Source organism: Xenopus laevis, chromosome 3L (genome assembly GCF_017654675.1).
Source record: "Xenopus laevis strain J_2021 chromosome 3L, Xenopus_laevis_v10.1, whole genome shotgun sequence".
Classification (NCBI taxonomy): domain Eukaryota; kingdom Metazoa; phylum Chordata; class Amphibia; order Anura; family Pipidae; genus Xenopus; species Xenopus laevis.
The window spans coordinates 114,123,204-114,145,174 of record NC_054375.1 but is presented as its reverse complement, the minus strand read 5'-3'; the positions used below and the strand labels follow the sequence as shown (position 1 = coordinate 114,145,174).

General features: G+C 39.2%; 1 protein-coding gene across 2 annotated transcripts in view; it reads left to right on the top strand.

Annotated features, from left to right (window-relative positions):
* The first annotated feature begins 284 nt into the window (after positions 1–284).
* The window catches only part of sema4b.L (semaphorin 4B L homeolog), a 147,541-nt gene continuing 125,854 nt past the window's right edge, over positions 285–21,971 (top strand). Inside the window, exons 1-2 of one of the 2 annotated variants that reach the window (XM_041586835.1) lie at positions 285–357; positions 8,638–8,809. The gene's annotated coding sequence lies outside the window, so the exon portion shown is untranslated. The remainder of the gene's footprint in view (positions 358–8,637; positions 8,810–21,971) is intronic. The other variant, XM_041586834.1, reaches the window with a different exon arrangement.

The window sequence follows — 21,971 nt, the reverse complement described above, 5'->3', positions numbered from 1 at the left end:
GCATGAAAGGAACGGAGCACAGGTTCCCAAAATGATCCATCTGAGCATGCCTGCCTTTTACTCTCTCTCCGTTTTACATCACCAAGCAATTGATTTTGCATCTCCAAGACAAGGAATGGGTTTCCCAGCCTGTTCCATACAGTAGCTTCCCTAATCCCTCCTCCCAGGCTCTACACCTCCCTCCTTCACCATTAGACTGGTAGTTTAACACAAGCCTTCCTAGTGTAATGTGTTTCACTAGCAGCAGCCCATCCCTCTTTTTTTCTCTGGCTCCCTTTCTTGTGATCATTAGAGTCTCACCTGCTGCAAGTGGTACAGCTATCTGAATGAAGTGTTTCATGATACAGCATGTGACTGGTAAGGCAATGGAGATTTAGTCTTAAAATCTCTCTTTTTTTTTTAACATGAACAGTCTCTTCAGATAAGTGTCCCTTATCATGCATTAACCCTATCCTATCCTGCTGTTGTAAGATGCACTGTATGGAAGTCTAGCTGGGCACATGTATGGTATATCTGTGTGAATGGAACCTGCCTGCACACTCATTGTGCTTGCTACAACTTCCATTATATAGATGTGCATGAGCGCTGCTTTTATCATTATATATACATACATAGCTAAATATATAATATGTGTGTCTCTCTCTTTCTCTCTCTCTCTCTCTCTCTCTCTCTCTCTCTCTCTCTCTCTCTCTCTCTCTCTCTCTCTCTCTATATATATATACATAGTAGCCAATCCTATGTGCATGTTATATATGTCAAGAAACCCAGAAATAACTAATTTTAGTACAATTCATCTTTTTTTCTGAAAATCACAACTTAAATCATAAATGAGGTTCTTGCCACGGTCCGAGAGTTTTTAATTGTCGAATTACAACCGCCAGCATCTCACCCGCTGGGGTTTTGATTACAGTCGATGTTTGCAGGAAATGTAGTGTTACGTATGGGATCTAATGGAGAAATGTCATTTATGAATGAATATTGCCTGTCAGTTTTTATTGTAATGCTATTAACTACATAGTGTCCGTTTCTTTGTGTGATTTTTTTTTTTATTGCTTTTGTTTCTGGCAAATGAATGAAAGTTAAGAGAAGGAAAGGATTTATAGCTATTGTTAAAGCTGGGCATTGCCAACCTATTGCTGTGTCTGTGGGACTTTGAGGTGGAGAAAGGGAAAATCACGCCATAACCATTAGTGTTAGGGCACCATTAGCAACATTGATGAAAAATATTTTATTGAATATTGATTTGCTAGAGTTTATTCCCCACTGCAGTGAGATATAAGCACAGCACAATTAGGATCAATTATATCAGAATCCCTGTGCTGCTTTTAATACCGAGGAACACTTGCCTTCTGCCTCTGGCTAAAAAACATGGAATGAAGCTGAGGGAATTCCCAGATTTGGTGCTGTCTGTGGGAAAGATGCTATTGAGATTGCAAGTGCTCAGTTCCACGGTCGCTCTGGTCTTGTCCCCCCTCATGTCAGGTGCCGTAACCATGGAGAGGGCTGGAACAAAATCCACAAGGAGGGAGGGTGGAGAATTGGATTCCAGAAGTCACTGTTATATATTCAAGCATCCCGCTGACTATGCTTGGAGCATCCGGACGTTGCCCCTGTAACATGTCCATTTGTGCCCCTGACTGGATATGAAAACATTAGTAAAGAAAAACAATTCTACAAATTTATTATAAATAGGCGTTCCATGTAAAGGCAAAAGTGTTGTTTTACAGGTCATGGAACTACAAGTACCGTGCTTTGGGTCTCCCTGTTGGTCCACAGCAGATTTCTGGGGCCCCAAAAGGGCATCAGTGAAGACCAGTTCTGCTGCTCACTACCAAAGAGTACGATCAAGTATGGTCAAAAATAACATAAGACCTTTTAGGGCAAAGACACAAACTCAGATTCAGGTGAGATTAGTCGTCCAGCGACAGATCTCCTCTTCTTCGGGGCGACTAACCTGTCTTCGAATCAGAATGGTGTGCAGATGTAGTGAATGGAGCAGGAATGTGTGTGAACAGATCCTACAATGGCAACATTTTGAGGGTTAGGGTCAGGTGCAGATTGATTTTTTCCAGCCCTAAACACTAATGATAATATTTTTATATTTTACACTTGGGGGCACATTATCCCCTATAATGTTTTTTTAAAGTTAAACCAAAGGTTTGGGTTGTCTTGACATAAACACGGATTTCTGATAGTTTAGTTTAAAAATAAAACTTTTTGTTCATATAGGACACAGTGGATGGGCCAATGCCATATTCGTTAGTTTTCTGGATAATGAGTTTCCAGATAATAGCTCTCTTTCCTGTAGCTATATGTGAATTAAGGGTACATGGCAAGCTAAAATACATACTAACAGTAGTTGAGATTGAAAAAAGACACTGGTTCCATTAAGTGCCTAACCGCTGGTTGATGTGTTAGATTTTTATTACACAGAAAATAAAGTGATGATTTTAAGTAAAGTTGCTTATAACTACTTTTATGACCTGCCCATGTTGATTACATATGCTGTGAGGGCAAGGTCCTTAGATAAACTCCCTTAAATATATAGATGGCTTTACCTTTACATACCTCCCAAATGTCCCGTTTTTCGCAGGAGAGTCCCAATTATGACAGCTCAACCCACAGTCCCGGATTGTTACTGAAATGTCCCAACTTTCTCTTTGATCTCCTGCACTGAACAGAAAGATACAATGTTTCTAAAACTTTATTGGCTTTTGGCAGAGAGCCCAGAATACATGGCAGGTGCACTTAGATAAATTTGTTACAATTTAAGATACGCAAAGAAACAATTTTACCTATTTAAGATAAGCAGGAATGGAAAACTGTGACTTGCAGCTTAAAGGGCAATTCACCGTAGCCCTTTAAGCATTAGCAAAACTGTAATAACACATAAAAAACTGAAATGTGTTCAGACTTTCATAACCTGCCACATTTTGTAAAATGAACATGTAATTAGGGGTGTGGTCACAAAAATTGCCATAGTCAAAAAATTGCAGCGCTCTGCACAGCAAATCTTTTTGTCCCTTCAGTGGGACAGATCAGAACTATATTATACTCGAGTCATGAATACACTGTAAATTGTATTCTTAAGAAATGGTTCTCAGTCATGTTATAATCAGTGCTTAGTAATGTACAATGTAATGTGCTTTATATGTTACTGGATCACTCAGCCTTTAGTCTTTATCTGATCTGGGAACTCCTCGGGGACCTACAATATCCTTCAATTTTACAGTAAGGGGTACATTATTCCTAATATACTATACTAAGCTTCCTAAAAAATTAGACTGTGTCCATGCTGCTCTGCTTACCATTGGGGAGCTTTGGAAACCTCACAGATAGTCCAGGTGCGGCGCCTGGTGAAAAATATGGGTCCCAAATAATCCATGTCAGTGGTGTAACTAGATGTTACTGGGCCCCACAGCAAATTATTTTTCAGGCCCCCAAAATGTCTAGAGATTCACATATTTTACCAACATTTATTGAAATTGTATACGAATTAGGGCCTCATGGGACCCCTATACCACCTGGGGCCCCCCAGCAGCCGCAGGGTCTGCTTCCTCTATAGTTACGCCCCTGACCCATGTCCCTTTTCACTGTCAGTAGCACACTCATGTCTTTTAGTCTCTGTGTGTGTGTAATTGTATATTTTTCTTTTCTCATCACATACAGGTATGTATTTTATTTCTAATAAGGTCTAATTATTTTTGCCAGAGGGTCCCCCTTAGCTCCCAAGGCCATGATGCACTCACAGACCCCCATCCCCTGTAGCTACACCCTTGGCTATGGCACATGGAGCATTCTGCCAGTACTACTTGTCTTCTCCTGTGCTACAACACAGATTTCTCCTAACATCAATCTGTTCTGTGTCTATGGAGCTTCTCCGTCGATGGAGCTTTATAGGAATCAATTTTTTTCCCCCAAAAAAATACAATTTACTTTGTTGTACTTTCATGTTCCATGCTCAGGGTGTGTATTTGGAAGCATATTCCTTCTATGATTATTAATTGGGAGTGTTGTATTCTACCTCTCATCATATTGCTAAACATTGTGTTAATTATATAAATGGGTAAAAAAAAGCTGTATGGCGTTTTTAACAGTTTTTTTGCATTCATTGTTTATTGTGAATTTGTGAACAGAATGTGCTATCACTTCTGGAACTGAAACAGTACGGGTCAGATTGGCTGTATGCACATAATATGCAATATTTGGCAAACGCTGATTTATTGAGTAAATGTGTTGCAGAGACAGGGAACAAAGGAAAGCAGGAATATATTCCAAAGGGACACAGTGAGATTCCTGCAGAGAGGGAGCAATTTTCTATAATTTGCCCAATGGTGTCAGCGAAGGATGGTTGCTAAGTAATCACGTTAGTGTTTTTCTATGTAACTGTACGGGCAATAGCAGAATCAAAGGTGCCACTAAAGCAGGGTTCATGTAATTGTTTATTGCACACATTTGTGTGTTTATTATATTATTAACATTTATTTCTGAAGTGCCAATACTGTGTTGCAGAGGTAAAGATGACTATCATTAACAATGTGCACAAATGAAACTTCCATTGAATGCACATTCCTGTAGCCAAGCAAACGGACAGGGGCCAAGCTTGAGATCATCTTTATGGCTTGGAAATTCTATAATGTCTATACTCACAAAGCTACTTGTTTCTTAATAAAACAATAAAAATGGAATAAATAGTAGCAAACAGTTTGTACATGTGGCCTTGAATAAAGAATGACTGTGATCAAACATCCTTCAGCACCGGCAACCAATTCTCTTGCACGCTGTAGTACCATTCAGTGATAAGTATTGCTCAAAGGACAAGGAAAGCCCCACAGAGAACCAGTTCTGTTTTGTATGATAACCACCATGTGAGCCCAGTTGCTTCAGGTGGCCATAGATGATACAATTACTATCTTTCCTGGAAAAGATCTTTCCAGGAAAGATCGTTTGTTTCAATACAGACATATAGAGCTGAATCGTCATATATACGGGTAGAAACAATATAATTCTACCTGTATTTGACAATTCAGCACTAACAGTGGCCGGTGTCTAGGTGCCTTCAAACAGTGGAAAGAAGTAACCGGATCCTCACACTCAGCATTTTTAGCAGTCGGGGAGTATCCCCTTTTATTGTGCCACCAACAAGATCAACGTTTCGGGGGTATTAACCCACCTTTCATAAAATGATGAGTGATTTTTGAAGAGTAGAATTTTTGGAACTATAATCCGTTATTGGACTCACACTAAGGGGCACATTTACTTAGCTCGAGTGAAGGATTAGAAGGAAAAAAACTTCAAATTTCTTCAAAAACTTCAATTTTTTTTCGGCTACTTCGACCATCGAATTAGCTACTTCGACTACGACTTCGAATTGAACGATTCAAACTAAAAGTCGTTCTACTATTCGACCATTCGATAGTCGAAGTACTGTCTCTTTAAAAAAAACTTCTACCACCTACTTCGCCACCTAAAACCTACCGAGCACCAATGTTAGCCTATGGGGAAGGTCCCCGTAGGCTTTCCTAGCAATTTGTGATCGAAGGAAAATCATTCGATCGATGAATTAAAGTCCTTCGAATCGTTCGATTTGAAGGATTTAATCGTTCGATCGAACAAATTGCGGTAAATCCTTCTACTTCAATATTTGAAGTATTTAACTTCGATGGTCGAATATCGAGGGTTAATTAACTTCGATATTCGACCCATAGTAAATGTGCCCCGAACTGTTTCAGAAAATGGACATTACCAAAAATTGGACTAAGTGCTTGAAAGGTGTTCTCTGCACATGTATTGTTATCCTGATGAAGGGTGGGTTAATCCCCCCTGAAACGTTGATCTTGTTGGTGGCACAATAAAACGGGATATTCCCCGACTGCTAAAAATTGTATGTGTGCGGATCCGGTTACTTCTTTTCACTGTTGCTAAGAGACCTTGCCCTGTCTACGGAAGTCCAGCACCACCTTAAGCAGGGAGAGTGAATTACAGGTGTGCAGAGTTTACAATATATGAATCCATGGTAGGTGCCTTCAAAGGCACCTGATCAAAATTTTACAACCAGCCTGATCAACGAGCCGATATCCAATCTGTCTGCTGATTTCGGTCGGCCATACACACACCGCATATCGTACGAAAATTTGTTTTGTACGATTATATTGGTGCGTGCATGGTCACCTTAAATCTTTTTGGAAGCCTGTATTTCAGTCCAACGGAATTCTTTACCTGAGACTCAACGTGCTGGACCACTCACACGAGCAGTAAAGAGTCTTTTTTCACATACTTACATTTTGGATGGGTGTACAATACGTGTAGGTTCAGCATTAGGGATGTGCTGGTGTAATAAGCAGTCATGAAAAATCCAATTAATAAAGACTGGGAGGTTTAAAAGTTAAATGCTTCCTATTAAAAGCAAAATATAATGTTGTTCCATTATACATGATGCATTACATTAAAAGATATGTTTGGTCTTTGTGCTTTTGATTGCTGTGGTTGATATATTCCATCTAAAGTATAATACCAACGGCAGCTGTTGCATTAGTGTTTGTGGCTGATATCTCAGCATTGTACAATACTATGACAACTCATGCATGTAAAAATGCAAAAATGAATAGGATTGTTCTGTGCAAATAAAAGCTTTGACCTCATATGTTTGTATCTGTTCAAGGGTTTAACTACAGATGAAGCAGACCCTGTGGTTGAAGGGGGGCCCAGGAGTGTAGATGAACCAGTGAGGTTTTAATTAGTGAGCAATTTAAATATATCTTGATAGAATAGGCCAACTTACCAAAACTGAATTTACTGTGGGTTCCAGTAGTATTTACTTATGCCACTGTGTCTGTTTATGATAAAAATTAGTGGCATATACAGTATAGCAGGCTTATCTTCGGCTACTGTTTACTTTTTAACAAGTGTATTTGTATTTGACGTGATGCAGTACTAATAGGGCCAACGTTTGTGCAGGTCTGTTAACTAATCTCAATAAATAATCGTTCAGTTTTATGTGGGGGCAGGGAGTTTCACATCAACAACAAATGCACAAATGCACAGTGATTTATTGCTAATGTTCATTCCTTAACCTGTTATCCCTCAGCCATGGTATCTCTAAGAGGTGATCATTCCCATTGCTGCAGACATCACATGCACTTCCCAGTTGTCTAATTTTTATTCCCATATTAACTCTTTATTCTTAGCCTGGATAGATCAAGGGTTACACATCTGACTTTACATTTTCAAGGATGAACCTTTTAATTTGCCAGATGCTGCATTAAATAGTCATGGTTCATAAACAACTGATAACAATTTATTAACAGGAGCAGTAGCAAATACATGTTCTGCTGAAGAGCCACCAGTCCATGTTACTTTCAAATAGTATCTCTTGGACAGTGATCCCCAACCAGTGGCACGTGAGCAACATGTTGCTCTCCATCCCCTTGGATGTTGCTTCCAGTGGCCTCAAAGCAGGTGCCAATTTTGGGGGCAAGTTTTGGTTGTGTAAAATCCAGGTTTATTGCCAAACAGAGCCTCCCATAGGCTGCCAGTCCACATAGGGCAAATGAATAGCTAATCGTATCCTTTATTTGGCACCCCCAGAAACATTTTCCATCCTTGTGTTTCTCCCCAACTCTTTTTACATTTGAATGTGGCTCATGGGTTAAAAAAAAGGTGAGGGACACCTGCTCTTGGGGGAACCAGCTCAATTCACTCTCCTCTATCGGGGCATATGATGCTCACTAAATAAGCCCTCAGTAAGTTATACACAACCTGAATGTAGGATTTGGTTTTCGACTTTTACTGTCCTTTTGCCCCAACTTGGACACCTTTTAAGGTTTCTGATTTTTTTGAGGCCTTTGCCCCTCACTCAGTTACAGACTACACCCTCTATCCTTGAAGGCTTCCAAGAGAGCAATGGTACTTCATCTCTTCCCATTTATTCCCATTCTTTCTATGATGAACTAGCTTAGGGGAAACAATAAAAAGTGGTGATGAATATCCACTATATCCTTACAGATCCCACTAGATGCAGATCTGTTGGTTTGATTAAATATATTTTTTAAAATAGTTATAGAGAGTTGTAGAATAAAAGCACATTTGCCTTGAATTATTTCCTCTACTTCCTCTGTGTAATGAAGTATTGAGCCTACACAGTGCCGGAGAGCATATGGAAAAACAATCTAATGTCTGGCTGTCTAGAGGAAAACAATTCAATATCTCGCATTGAGTGTAGTTTCTTCTGCAGAGTCTTGTCCCTTGCATGAATTATCACAGATGGTACACGTGGTGAATGTGGACACATGAGGTATATGTTTGCTAGTGAACATTAGCAAGGTTCTTGTGTTTGATGGCCACACTGTGTATTACCCCTAAGTATTGTGATGTGTTCCTACATCTGTGCTGTAAAAACTGAAAAATCATCTCCTCTGTTTAAGAATAAAGAGCCCTAGTGAAGTGCTGGGGAGGTATCCAATGCATTACACCCAAGAGGCTCACACTTTCCTGCAAAGTTAGAAAGCCACTTGTTTAATACTTGTGCCAATTCCTTTTTAGGGAATGAGATCCTGTCTGTAGTCATTCCTGTTATTAATCCATTGCCAGTAAATAACTCTCATTTCCTTTCCTCTTTTCTCTGTATGTTTTGTACAGATGTGGAGATCATTATTGCAGCCATTATCTAATGCATAATGCAATATATGAGGCAGCTCCATGACTTGAACTTGACATAAGGGAGAAATAAAATGCCTAGGATAGACTAGCAGGCAGAAGATCAAATAGGATATAAAGTTTTCCATTTGACCTGCAGGAAAAGGCATGTAGGGTAAGTAACCCATCTCTTAGTTACAATGTATTATTCATGATAAGTGACACTTGCAATGTATACATGCATTCCCATTGTCTGGGCTGCCAAATGCTCATCTAACAAAAATTCACTCAAAATAAGTAAAATCTTTCCAATTTTCACTTTCTCTCAAATCAATGTATATCCTTTTGTAATACCCAGTGATACCCAGGCCCCATCCACAACTATAGAACATTATAAATGTCCCTTGTGACTTTCTAGGGTATAATGGCAAGTGGTGCAGTGAAGAAGAGATTACAACTGAAATCTGAGTATGATATCAATTCCTACATAATATAATTGGATGTTGGCAGCTTTTAAAGTGTTTTATATATATTTAATTAGCAGCTGCACAGTAAAGTGGTCATAGGTATTCGTATTATAAACCAATGTAGGGATATTGGTTCTCGGTATGCAGTACTCTGATAAAAAGAACAAAAAACTCATTTGCCCAACCTGAAAAAGAAAATAGAGAACTCAAACCTTGTTATGCAACTGCAATAAACCACACGGGGGGTCATTTATCAACACTGGGCAAATTTGCCTGTGGGCAGTTAAACAATTGAATTGTTGCATTTGTTGTTCGACATGCAGCCGCCTGAAAAAAACATAATAGGATAACGCAGTGATCCCCAACCAGTAGCTCATGAGCAACATGTTGCTCTTCAACCCCTTGGATGTTGCTCGCAGTTGCCTCAAAGCAGGAGCTTAGTTTTGAATTCCAGGCTTAGAGGCAAGTTTTGGTTGTATAAAAACCAGGTGCACTGCCAAACAGAGTCTCAATGTAGGTTGACAATCCACATAAGGACTACTAAATGGCGAATCACAGCACTTATTTGGCACCCAAGAACATTTTTCATGCTAGTGTTGCTCTCCAACTCCTTTTACTTTTGAATGTTGCTCACAGGTTCAAAAGGTTGGGGATCCCTGGGATAACGGGTCCCATACCTGAAAAAGCAGACATCAATAGAACAGGCACTGTTCATGCCGAAAGAACACAGCATCATATTGTATAGTAAACCATTGGCATGAGAGCATGGAGATCTGCTGATAAAACTGTTCACATACAAAAATGATCTGTCCTATTTATAACAATTAAAATATACTAAATGTTCACAATCTACCCCCTCGGAAACAGTTCCATAGAGGATAAGATGGTATAGGTCACCTAATAGATTGATACTCTACAGTCCAGCATTATTGTTATCTGTCACTAGATGTGTCCTGCCGTGCAGATTATTAAAGCACTCACCGGCTCTACTGGCTGCTCATTGTTCCCAGACGGATAATACAGAACTTGCAAGTCATTGTACCTGCTTTCCCACCTGCCCGATTCATTCTATTAGCAAGGACATATAGTATATGGTTCATGAAACTTGGAAAGATCTTACAATTAAAATGTTAAATATCTATATATTATCTATCTATCTATTATCTATCTATCTATCTATCTATTATCTATCTATCTATCTATCTATCTATCTTTCTTTCTTTCTTTCTATCTATCTTCAGTATCTATCGAATCCTTTCTCTATCTAAATGTTCAATATCTATCTGTCTGTCTGTCTATCTATCTGTCTATCATCTATCTATCTCTCATCTATCTATCTATCTATCTATCTATCTCTCATCTATCTATCTATCTATCTATCTACAGTATCTATCTATCATCTATCTGTAGTTGCAAGTTATACTGATATTCCAAATCTGCCCGCAGCATGCTGTAAATTATGTGGGATAATTATTTGTTATACTATACAATCAAAAGACAGATTACAATAAAAAGAAGTCAAGGCAGCACATGAGCAGACGGGAGACTAGCTTAGGAACGCCATGTCTGGCCTGCAGGTCTCCAGTTAGACATCCCTGTTTCAGTTGATTGGCTATATAGTTTAGTTTTTTTCGGTTTACAAAGTGTTTAAGGAAACATGAGGAAAATGGTGACAAAGCCAGGTTTGCTATGTATTTTGTAAGCCAGCAAAAGATTACTGATTACTGTACCAGTTAAAGATTACGGTTCTAATTGTTCTCACTTAGTTAAAAGAGCTTTTTAAAACCTTAGTTCTGTAAATCAAACAGATTGTGGAAGTTGTATTCCAACAAAAAATCCTGCTTAGGCAAGGCCTAAAGGTATTCAAGCCTATGTTCTATTTCAGCAGCTGATAGAAGGAAGTGTCATTTGAATCCTTCCTACGCAGCTTTTTGATCACTTTCTGAGCCGACACAGAATTCTTTGGGTATTCAGAGTCTGATAACAAAATGACTTTCCCACATTGCAGGAAAAAAAGCTCAGAAAATGACAAATGGAGTTCTGGCATTTGCATAAATAGGCTGAATTGTAGCCAGTATCTCTTCCAAGCAAGTTGAAAAGGAGATTTATAGTAGTGAAATATGAATGTCTAAGATGGAAATGCAATGTAAAGGCTTGATTTATCAAGAAAGACAAAATGTATTACACTGTGAGCCGACTATATTGTTTAGCAGAGAAGAAGAAGAGTGAGTTATGTATGTTCATTAATGTACCATAAAAGAACATATTTATTTTGCCATTAGACTCCCAGGAGAGGTGAGATAGATAAATACAGATCAATAGACGGGAGCAGCTTTGCCATTCTCAGAAGCTCAGAGGAGTAACCATTAACTGAATGGCCTGTCGTCATTTCATACTATCATAATGTCAGTGCAAGAACTAACATGGAAAATTCTAGTTTAAAGTACTCCATATAAAAGGACTGAAAGCATTTTATGTACCCTAATCTTACGTTTATTTAGCAAATAGGACAGACTGAGATATAACTTTATAGCAAGGCATTTGTATAGTAAATCTATTCCCAAATTCTGTTGTACACTGTAATAATACAGGTATGGGATCCGTTATCTGTCAAGCTCTGAATTCTGTAAGGCTGTCTCCCATAGACTCTATTTTATCAAAATAATTAATTTTTTAAAAAATGTGTTTCTTTTTCTCTGTAATAATAAAAGAATACATTGTACTTGTTCGAAAATAAGATATAACTAATCCTTATTGGAGACAACACAGGCCTATTGCATTTATTTAATGTTTAAGTGATATTATAGTAGACATCAGGTATGGTGATCAAAATTACAGAAAAATCTGTTATCCAGAAAATCCCAGGTCCCAAGCATTCTGGATATCAGGTCCCATACTTGTATTACATTATTGTCTATATCTAGTATAGGTAAATCTAAAAACAACTGGACTTGCTGAGTAATCAATGAAGACGTTTCACTACGTATGACTTCATAGTGATACATTATTGTCTGTTGCACATTTTTCCCATCCTGCAAATCCTATTTGAATAAGTAGGATGTTGTTTAAATCTGAATAACTCCAATGTATATCAACTGTATGGCAGTTGATATACATGTGATCCCTGTTATATACAGCTATTTAAAACTTTATTAGTGTTCTCCATTTTTAGTAGCATACATCTCCTGTATCAGAGTGGATGCGACATGGGACCCTGTTTTGGAAAGGACAATGGGACTTTATGTACCTTACAGATTTAGGTATTATTAGATTCTTCTTTAGGACAGAGAAGGTGAAGTGGTATGCCTAGTTAAATCACATGTGTATAAGTACTGGATGGATCTGTTCATACACTACAATCAGAACAAATTCAGTTAACAAGGTTGGAAGATTTTAATGCTGAACTTTATCCAAATTAGTTAATCAAGTTTTCATTGACATTAACTGGTACAGCTTAGATCCAACTGAATCAGATGGCCAATGTGCTTAGTACAGAGGAATAGAGAAATAGTATTATGGTATTTAAGGTACAACGTGGGAGATTTATTACTGTTGCTGTCATTCTTGTATAATTGTACTGCTTATTGTTTTTGACATCAGGTTCTATAAGGAGATTATGGGTAAATGTAATAAAAATCATAACATTTGCACCTATTCTAGCAAACTTTAGCAATCAGATGTTTCCTTTCAAACAGACGACCAGTAAATGGTATCTTATGATTGAAGAGCTGTCAGAGTGCATAAGGCAGACTGTGCCTAAAATCAAGAGAATGATGGAGGTTTCCGCAAGACTGATCTGCCATCAAAGACAATAATAATATTACAGAAGGAAGGAAAAACAAAAGAACATATTTTGCCAACACCAATACTCTGGTACTGCCCATTTTTTTTACATTTCTTAAAACACTTGAGCACAGTATTGATTCTGCAATATATCTAGCAAGACTTAAAGGAGTTTATAATTTTGCATCTTTGCTCTGATTAGGGATAGCTCTCCTGACACTGTCTTTCAACATATCTTGTTTTTATATGTATATAATATCAAAATAGTATAATATATAGAGAGAGCCATAGGCTCCAGGATTACAGAGGGCTCATTGAGGGTTTGTATATTATGGTATTTCAGGTTGTATGACAATTGGGACCTTTCTCAGGATACCATGTAAACAGAATACTCCAAGCCCCCAAAGTATTGCTCAAAGCACATTATAAATCAATATTGCACTTTCAAAATGATAAGCATGTCTCCCTCCTGTGATTAAAGCTTCATATAAGGTTAGCATACCTCTAGACCTCTAGACCTCTAGACTTCATCCCCTCTAAAAACGGTATCCACATCCCCTCCAGGTTGGGGTGTTGTGGCTCAGCTACAGGTTGGGCATCCCTGATTAAAAAATTTTCTTCCTCAGAATAGGATCTCCGTGTTATTGCCAGGTTGTCCTCTCTAATGCCTTGAAAATCCCCATGTACTGAGCAAGACTTCCCTCCTTTATTTCACAAGCCATCCAAGTTATGTTCCCAGTGGAAGATCTGTACAAAGAGAAATACATTGTCAATCAGAGCCTTTTAAAGTCTCTTACATATAAATGATGTAAGCTAGAAGAGAATGTATTTTTTAATGGTGCATTGTTGACAATTCCATAAGGTACTGACTAACACAGTTATTGATATAATGCATGATGTTTCTTTTCTAGTATTCATTTGCGTTTCTGTCTGTTTTATGATACTATTGATCTTTACCAAACAAGACATATTAACATAACTTTATGAAAGGAGCCTATTGTTATTTCTAGTTAATTTGTAACCACTGTTATTCATTTACAAGGTCATTTATACATTAAAATGGCTCTTACATGCAGATTGTTCTAATAGTCTTATGCATTCATGTAAAGGAAATGATACTTATATCATATCTGTTAGTACCTGGGCTTACGTGATGCAAATTTGGCATTGCTTGACTTGATATGATTTATAATTTTGTCCTAAGGAGATTATTTTGGAGTCACCAAACTACTGTTAGGGCTATAGCAGGGTGCTCTTTTTCTCCTATTTGCATATACTTATAACCCTGTTGTGAGCTAAGGGTGGCCTGAGAACATTGTTTAACCACAACATGGGTGTGAGGATTACTCACCCTGGTGGCTTAGTCGGCCGGCAGGGACGCCCACCATGCCGGTCTTCCTCCTCTGATGCGCCGGTTCCTAAGGGCGCGCCTCCTCCCAGTTTATAGGCGCAGTCATCGTGCCAGCGCACAAGGGTGCGAAAACAGGGTTCTTAGCATTGGTTCTGAATTTAGGGTGCCGACTGTGACAATGGGAGCTTGATTCCAAAGTCTAAAAGCCCCTGATTTCTAAAATATACTGTATATTATACTGTTACTCTGTTACTACCTTTGTAGTTTTTAAAAGTACAGGATAGCCAAACTGTTCTATAAATTCAGTCGTAAACATCCTGTTCTTTTTCATTGTAATTAACCAGTCACCCACATTTTATTATATAGCATGCACTTTCCCCATTCCTTATTTTATATATATTTTAGCAATTCTATCCATCTAATCCAATGCATTCAGGCACTTTTAAAGCCAAATATAAATAATATATATTATTTTCTCTATCCTGTCCATTTTAATCCACACGTTGTATCCATTCTATCCCATTTATTCTTGTCATTTTGTGCGCATATGATAATTTTCATTGCATAGTTATCGATAGTAGTGATGGGTGAACAAATTCGCCCAAAAATTGTACAAAAAAATTGTCGAGCGTCAAAATTGTCGTGTACATAAAAATTGTCGCACATCAAAATTATTAGTACGCCCATTGACTTTAATGCATTTGGACAAAATAGTCGTATAAAAATTGTCGCTCTCGAATTTTTCAACAAAGCGAAATGGAACAGATTTGCTCATCACTAATTGATAGTTATTTTCCACACATTTCTATCAATTTATCACAGACATGCTAACCAAGCTATCCCATTAGCGTAAATTATTTTGGCCAATACAATCTAAGCACTAGTTTCACATGCCTAACCATCCATTGTTTGCACACATTCTAAGTTCTGTATGCTACTCAGTATCATACCTAGCACTAACAGGGCCTGGTTGCAGGATGTGCAGCCGCACCCCCCCTACCCTTCCAGACAGTGTTCGCTACACCCCCAGTAGTTCAGCCAGTTAGACATTTTCATGCTGTTAGGTAAGTCCAGCTTGACACACAGAGGATTAACAAATTTCTTCAGCCTGAAAGGATAAATAAAATGAAGACCCAACTAAGGAGAAGCTTTTTGAAGCCAGATATTTTTTGTAGATTGACCAACAGAATCTCCAATCTGGGAGGGAGGAGCAGGAATGTGATGTTTTATTAGAGGCTTTTACAAGAAATTGGTAAACATGGGGCCCCAATGGTCTTGAAATCATGAAAAGTTGATTCAACAGCAGGCACATCTACTTTGGTGTATGCAGATGGTAGAGCCAGAGGGTTGAGACAGTATGCCCAGGAAAATGGAGAGACACCCAAGGATTCATACAGGTTATTATAAACCAACTCAGCCCATGGAAGGAGCTTAGGCCACTGGCGAAACTCTTCAAGGCTTGATTATTTCTTTCAGTCTGGCTGTTGCTTAGATGATGGCAGAAATATTCAAACCAATGCCCAAAGAAGAAGGCACACCAAAACTGTGATACAAATTGGACCCCCCAATCTGAGACAATTGGGGATTTTTCTTTTTAAAGCTGTCCAAAAAATTATTGTATCACTTAGGCAAAAGGATTGAATCATGAGTAACAGATGTTATTGGAACAGGGAGGACAGGGGATGACAGGCAATTGGAGTGGCAGGAAGAACCCCAAGCAAAGAGTTGCCCTGAGGACCAGTCAACAGATGGGCGGTGCTGCCTTAACCAAGCATAACAGGAGTAGCAGGAGACCTGATGATCTGGAAGACAATTTCTTCAGAATGAAGCCAACCAATTTGAAACAGAAGAAGGACAGCAGTGTCAGTATAACAGGTCTGTCATTCACTGCTTGAGGAAAAAGTGAAACCTGAAGAGGTGTATGGGGAAGCAACAGGATTCTGCAAAAGGGAGATCAATAGAATTACCAGCTGTGCCGTAATCCAGGAGCACTTGGCACAAATGTTACTTAAGAACAAAGGACAGAGAAGCAGGTACAATGATTCTAAAAGATAACTCATCTGGGAGTGAAAATATCTTGCCTAGGGAAGACTCCCCACTCAGACCTATGCAGGAGTGTTTCCTTTTTCAAGAAAGTGGCACCAAGCTGCATAGGCTCCTCAGCTTAAGATGGTGATATAGAAGATAAATTAGAAGTTGGCATAGAGACTGTGGCTTTGTGACTGCCTCTGCTTCATTAAATGCACATCACTAAGGACACCAAATCCTCGAATTGAGAAAGCATATCACAGGCTGCTAACTCATCCTTGAGATGATCTTACAACCAGGGGCATCAAAGATCTGGCAATTAAAGCAGAAGCATTATGTAAGAGTAGATCCTCGTGCTCCCACATAGGGGAACCCCAGTAAAGGGTCTAGCTGAAGAGCAGAGCGATAATGTTGGTGGCTTTAGACTTCTCAGGAGGAAGCCGCTATGCAGTTAGCTCAAAACTTAATCTTGCACTGATATAGAAAATCATGACAGATATCCGGGTTATCTGTATAATGTAAAGGAGCTGGGATCTTGGCCTCAGAAGGGTGAGCCACCCCAGTAGAGAAACAACAGGTGGGAAAGCAGGAATTCGCTTAGAGACTCTGAGGGTTGTCCAGGCAGGATTAGAAATGCTGCCTGCGATGCTTGTGACAAATGTAGTTGCTGTGCCTCTTGAAGCTCCAGGCACTTAAGCAGAGCTTTCAGGACACCTTCCAGGGAAGCAGCGGTGTCAGCAGCCTGAGAGGGCTCTGTATTGGTGCAAGATAACTGTCATGATCTGTATTGCAGGAACCCTGGGCCTGCTAAAGGAATCATTCTCTTTAGTGAGCAGATGACCCCTGCTTCACTCAGAACCTGCTCGCACCAAGACCCACAGCTGTGTTTGGACACACACCACAATACACGCATGTTTGCAGTGTGCTGACTTCTCGGGGGGGCCCTTACAAATGCTTTTAGACAGCTTTACACTATAGTAGTGTATAGTGGGCTCAAGTAAGTATAACAGTCTCAGGTTCTTGAAGCTCTTAATTTACTAGTGGTCATGGGATACATTTTCGTTTATTTTGGTGTAGCAAGCCTGCCTGTTCTGGGTAAGAAGAATGTGTGTAAATGAATATGTTCACTGATTAAATGATGGGGCTGACGTCCATGATGTAGCTGTTGCCTATCCATAAATTTAAAAAAAGAAACATATGTAGGAGCAGCTTTTTTGGCATTAGGAGGACACATAATTATTTATAGGTCACTAACATATAAGAATAGGAACAGTTGAGTAACGAATATGTAATTTATTAGCTCAGAAATTTTCTAACATATTTTCCTTAATGTTTTTATACTCTCTCCAGGTACACCATAGTTTATTTTAATTCCAGCTCACACTGAAGCTTTTAAGACATTGTTGCAGCATTAATATGTTATAGCTGTATTCCTATGGAGAAAAACCCATAAACATTAAGTCACCATATGTAAAATGATGTCTCCCTTTATGGTATCATGCAAATGGAGTAGCTCAGACCATGGAGCAGATCTTCTGCAGGATGCTGTGCTGACAGAATCAGCTTGGAAAAGCTATTTTCAGCTTCATTGCCTTTATACAGATACTCAGTTAAACCCTCTGCTCTGACTGTCAATATAAATAATATATTTATGCGCACACTCTATGATTGAATTACGCAACAACTTTGGTGGCGGAGAAAATATTCGCAAAACAGTTTCGCAAAGTGCAAATTTAAGTTACTGTCAACGCTATTTTCGTTTTGCCTTGATTCAATGCTTTTTCTAGCACCCTGCCTTGTAAGTTATGGTAATGATAGACTGTGTTTGGAGTGCACCACGTTAGACTATATACAGTACAGAGAGAGAGAGAGAGAGAGAAAGCCTGTTAAAGGGATTCTGTCATGATTTTTATGATGTGATGATGTGTTCTTTATTTCTAAATTACACTCTTTACACTGCAAATAATTCACTCTACAATATAAAATTGCATTCCTGAACCAGCATTTTTTTTAAGTTGTAATATTGGTGTGTAGGCAGCCATCTCAGGTCATTTTGCCTGGTCATGTGCCTTCAGAAAGAGCCAGCACTTTAGGATGCAACTGCTTTCTGGCAGGCTATTGTTTCTCCTACTCAATGTAACTGAATGTGACGCAGTGGGACCTGGATTTTACTATCGAGTGCTGTTCTTAGATCTACCAGGCAGCCGTTATCTTGTGTTAGGGAGCTGCTATCTCGTTACCTTCCCATTGTTCTGTTGTTTGGCTGTTGGGGGGGGGGGGTTATATCACTCCAACTTGCAGTAAATTTAGTGACTGAAGTTCAGAGCACAAGTCACATGACTTGGGGCAGCTGGGAAACTGACAATATGTCTAGCCCCATGTCAGATTTCAAAATTAGATATAAAAAAGTCTGTTTTGAAAACCAGATTTCAGTGCAGAATTCTGCTGGAGCAGCACTATTAACTGATGCGTTTTGAAATAAACATTTTTTCCCATGACAGTATCCCTTTAAATGTTAACATGTTAAACAGTTGAGAGGTCTGCCCCTTTAGGTAAAGAGTCATAGTTGCAACATACTTCTTGCTGGTTATATGACTCACACCCAGGTACTGGGAACAGTTTTTAGCATTCATGGCTTTCACCAAAAAAAAAAAAAAAGTTGCAGTCTCTAGGGTGAACATGGTTTTATTTTACTGCTGGGTGGAGTTGTTCTTTTATTTTGTTTCTTCTCATCTTGTTTATTTTGGGTCAGATTGTTTCCTTAGGATATTTTATGGGGATTTATTTTCTTAACAAAAGTACGCAAACATAAAAACAAGTTGATTCTGGTCAAGAGGAAAGTTCAAGGAGATTAACTGAAAGCGATGAGTAAGAAGGTACATTTCTTTGCAGAACATTTAATGAAGGAAAACAATTTATTACACAGAATTGCATGTTCGAACATTCCCAAATATTTCAAGCTCTCCACACCATGATGAAGATTAGATATATTCTATTGTATGTGATGTTTTTCTGCAGGGCTGGAGGAACACAGTTTCAGCATTCTTTCTCCCTGCTTCATCAATGAGTAAAGCACACTCCGAATAGTTAAGATTTTATCATGCTTTAAATATCTAGAGATAGAACAGTTAGAATACTGATATACATTGACTTTACCTTGTCAAATCATGCTGTACTGTATACAACATACATAGATGCCCCTTAAATGAAAAGTACAGTATTCAAACGACTTATTCTTTATCTGCTTATTTTCATTTATCAGAATTAGTGCATTATATCACATTGGTATCTAGCAAAAATGCATAGTTCAGTCACAGGGTAATCCATCCCAACCCTTCCAGTCTGTAAGAATATGACCCATCTATCTACAACCCCACCAAGCACATTTATAATAATTACATATAATTAATTTGAACTTGTGCTTAAAGTTTACATACACCCTTAGATCCACTTGTTTGCCGAGGTAACAGAAAGGACTGAGTTGGTAGCTTTTGGAAACTTTGGGGCCCCATACAAAATTATATGGGGGGCTGGGGGCCCTATTAACACAAGCACACAATATCAAAATTTTTGGTCACGCTTCTTGTGCATGCTGCTCAAATAACAGCTAGGTTATTTGCTGTCTAGTTTAGATAAATTCAGTATGAGACTCTCATATAACACAGTAAATAGATACTGATATAAACAGTTGTGCTAAAAAGTCTGCCGGTAAGACTGCCAGTTAATTGGAGGTCAGTGGAATCAGGGTACAACTACACAAGCGTCTTCAACATGATTCCAGCGGATCCGACACAGTGCGCCAAAACGCAGGCGTCAAGTCGGATGCGACAAAAAATAAGGTAGGAAATACAAATGTCGGATGTTGTTGCAGTGTTCATCCGGCACGACACGACTGTCGGATGCAGACGCAGCATACAGTGTCTGCATCTGACAGTCGTGCCATCTCAGATGAACGCTTCGACACCATCCAACTTTGCTATTGCTTACCTTATTTTCCATCGCATCCGACTTGACGCCTCCGTTTTGGCACACCGCGTTGGATCCGCGGGAATTTCGTGGAAGACGCTCGTGTAGTTGTACCCTTGCTCTTAAGTTACACATGTTAAGCTTCTCTACACTGTTATTGGTTGATATGTAACTTACGCAAGCTTCTATATAAGTTATGTTACGTTTTTAGGCAGTTGCAGAAGATACATAAATTGCATATGTTATAATGTAAATTTATACAATTAGCATAACTTTCTCAACACATTCGGGTCCCCATTCAGATGTGGATTTCAACAGACCCAGCATAACAGTACAATCTCCCCCCCTCCCCCAAGGGCGGCCCCGGGCATATGGCTACAGAGTGGCAGAGTCAGCAGCTTTTAATGGCCTGTGTACTTGTATTTATTGTAGGAGACATTCGATTGTATATAAATTGTGTTGGCTGCTCATGTTATAGACTTGCCAGTTAACAATGTTTTCCAGGGGCCATACTACATAGTTGGATATGCTACAGTCCATTCATTAGGTGAATGTTGTAATTTGCCCATACACTTGGAGGTCCAAACTGCAATTACTAAATAGACTGTTTGTTAAAAAAGATCAGGTTGGTCTGAGGAATCCATTCATGTGCCAACTGGACTTAACTGACTATTGCACCCAGGGGTGTGCTTGCAAGAATGATCATATTTTTTTTCCACTTAGAACAGAATCTGATTGATTGGAAGACTTGGATTTGTGCCTGTGCACTTCAATTTTCTGCCAGTTTGGCCTAAAACCCCCAAACTGTCTGAGCAAATTAGCCTGAGATGGGAGGCTTAAATCTTGCTTTGACTTGTGAGTCTGGTTATTAGCTCACGCTGCACCAACTAAATGGCAATTTCTAATCTCGGTCAAAGCTTTTTCCTGTTGTCACCTTTTCTGACAACCTTTCGGGATATAGTTGGGCGACTATTTCATTGTGTTCTCTGAATCATATTTAATTTTAACTTGGCAGGGAATGGTAAGCTGAAGGTCTGATGTATATTAATAAATACAAATATTCAGTAAGGCTGTTTAAGCAGAAAGCCTAGAGTTAAGGTGGCCATACATGGAGAGGGCGATGTCGCCAAACGAGCTGATCTCCCTCCGATATGCCCACCTTGAGGTGGGCAATATCGGGCTGATCCGATCATGGGCCCTAGGGCACAACGATCAGATCCTAACGATGCCTAACGGGCGGTTGGATCGCGGGACCGCATCAATGAATAGATGCAGCCGCGATCCGACTGGATTTTTTGTCCCACCGATCGAGATCTGGCCAACTTTCGGCCAGATCTCGATCGGTGAAGCCCGTCGGGGGGGCCCATACACGGCCCAATAAGCTTTTATCGGCCCGTGTATGGCCACCTTTACAGGGATCATTTACAATAATGGGGCAAGGTACAAAGTGTAATAGCAACTTAAAGGGGTGGTTCACCTTTGAGTTAACTTTAAGGGGCCGATTCACTAACTCCGAGTGAAGGATTCGAAGGTAAAAAACTTCGAATTTCGAATGTTTTTTTTGGGCTACTTTGACCATCGAATGGGCTACTTCGACCTTCGACTATGACTACGACTTCGAATCGAAGGATTCGTAGTAAAAATCGTTCGACTATTCGACCATTCGATAGTCGAAGTACTGTCTCTTTAAAAAAACTTCGACCCCCTAGTTCGTCATCTTAAAGCTACCAAAGTCAATGTTA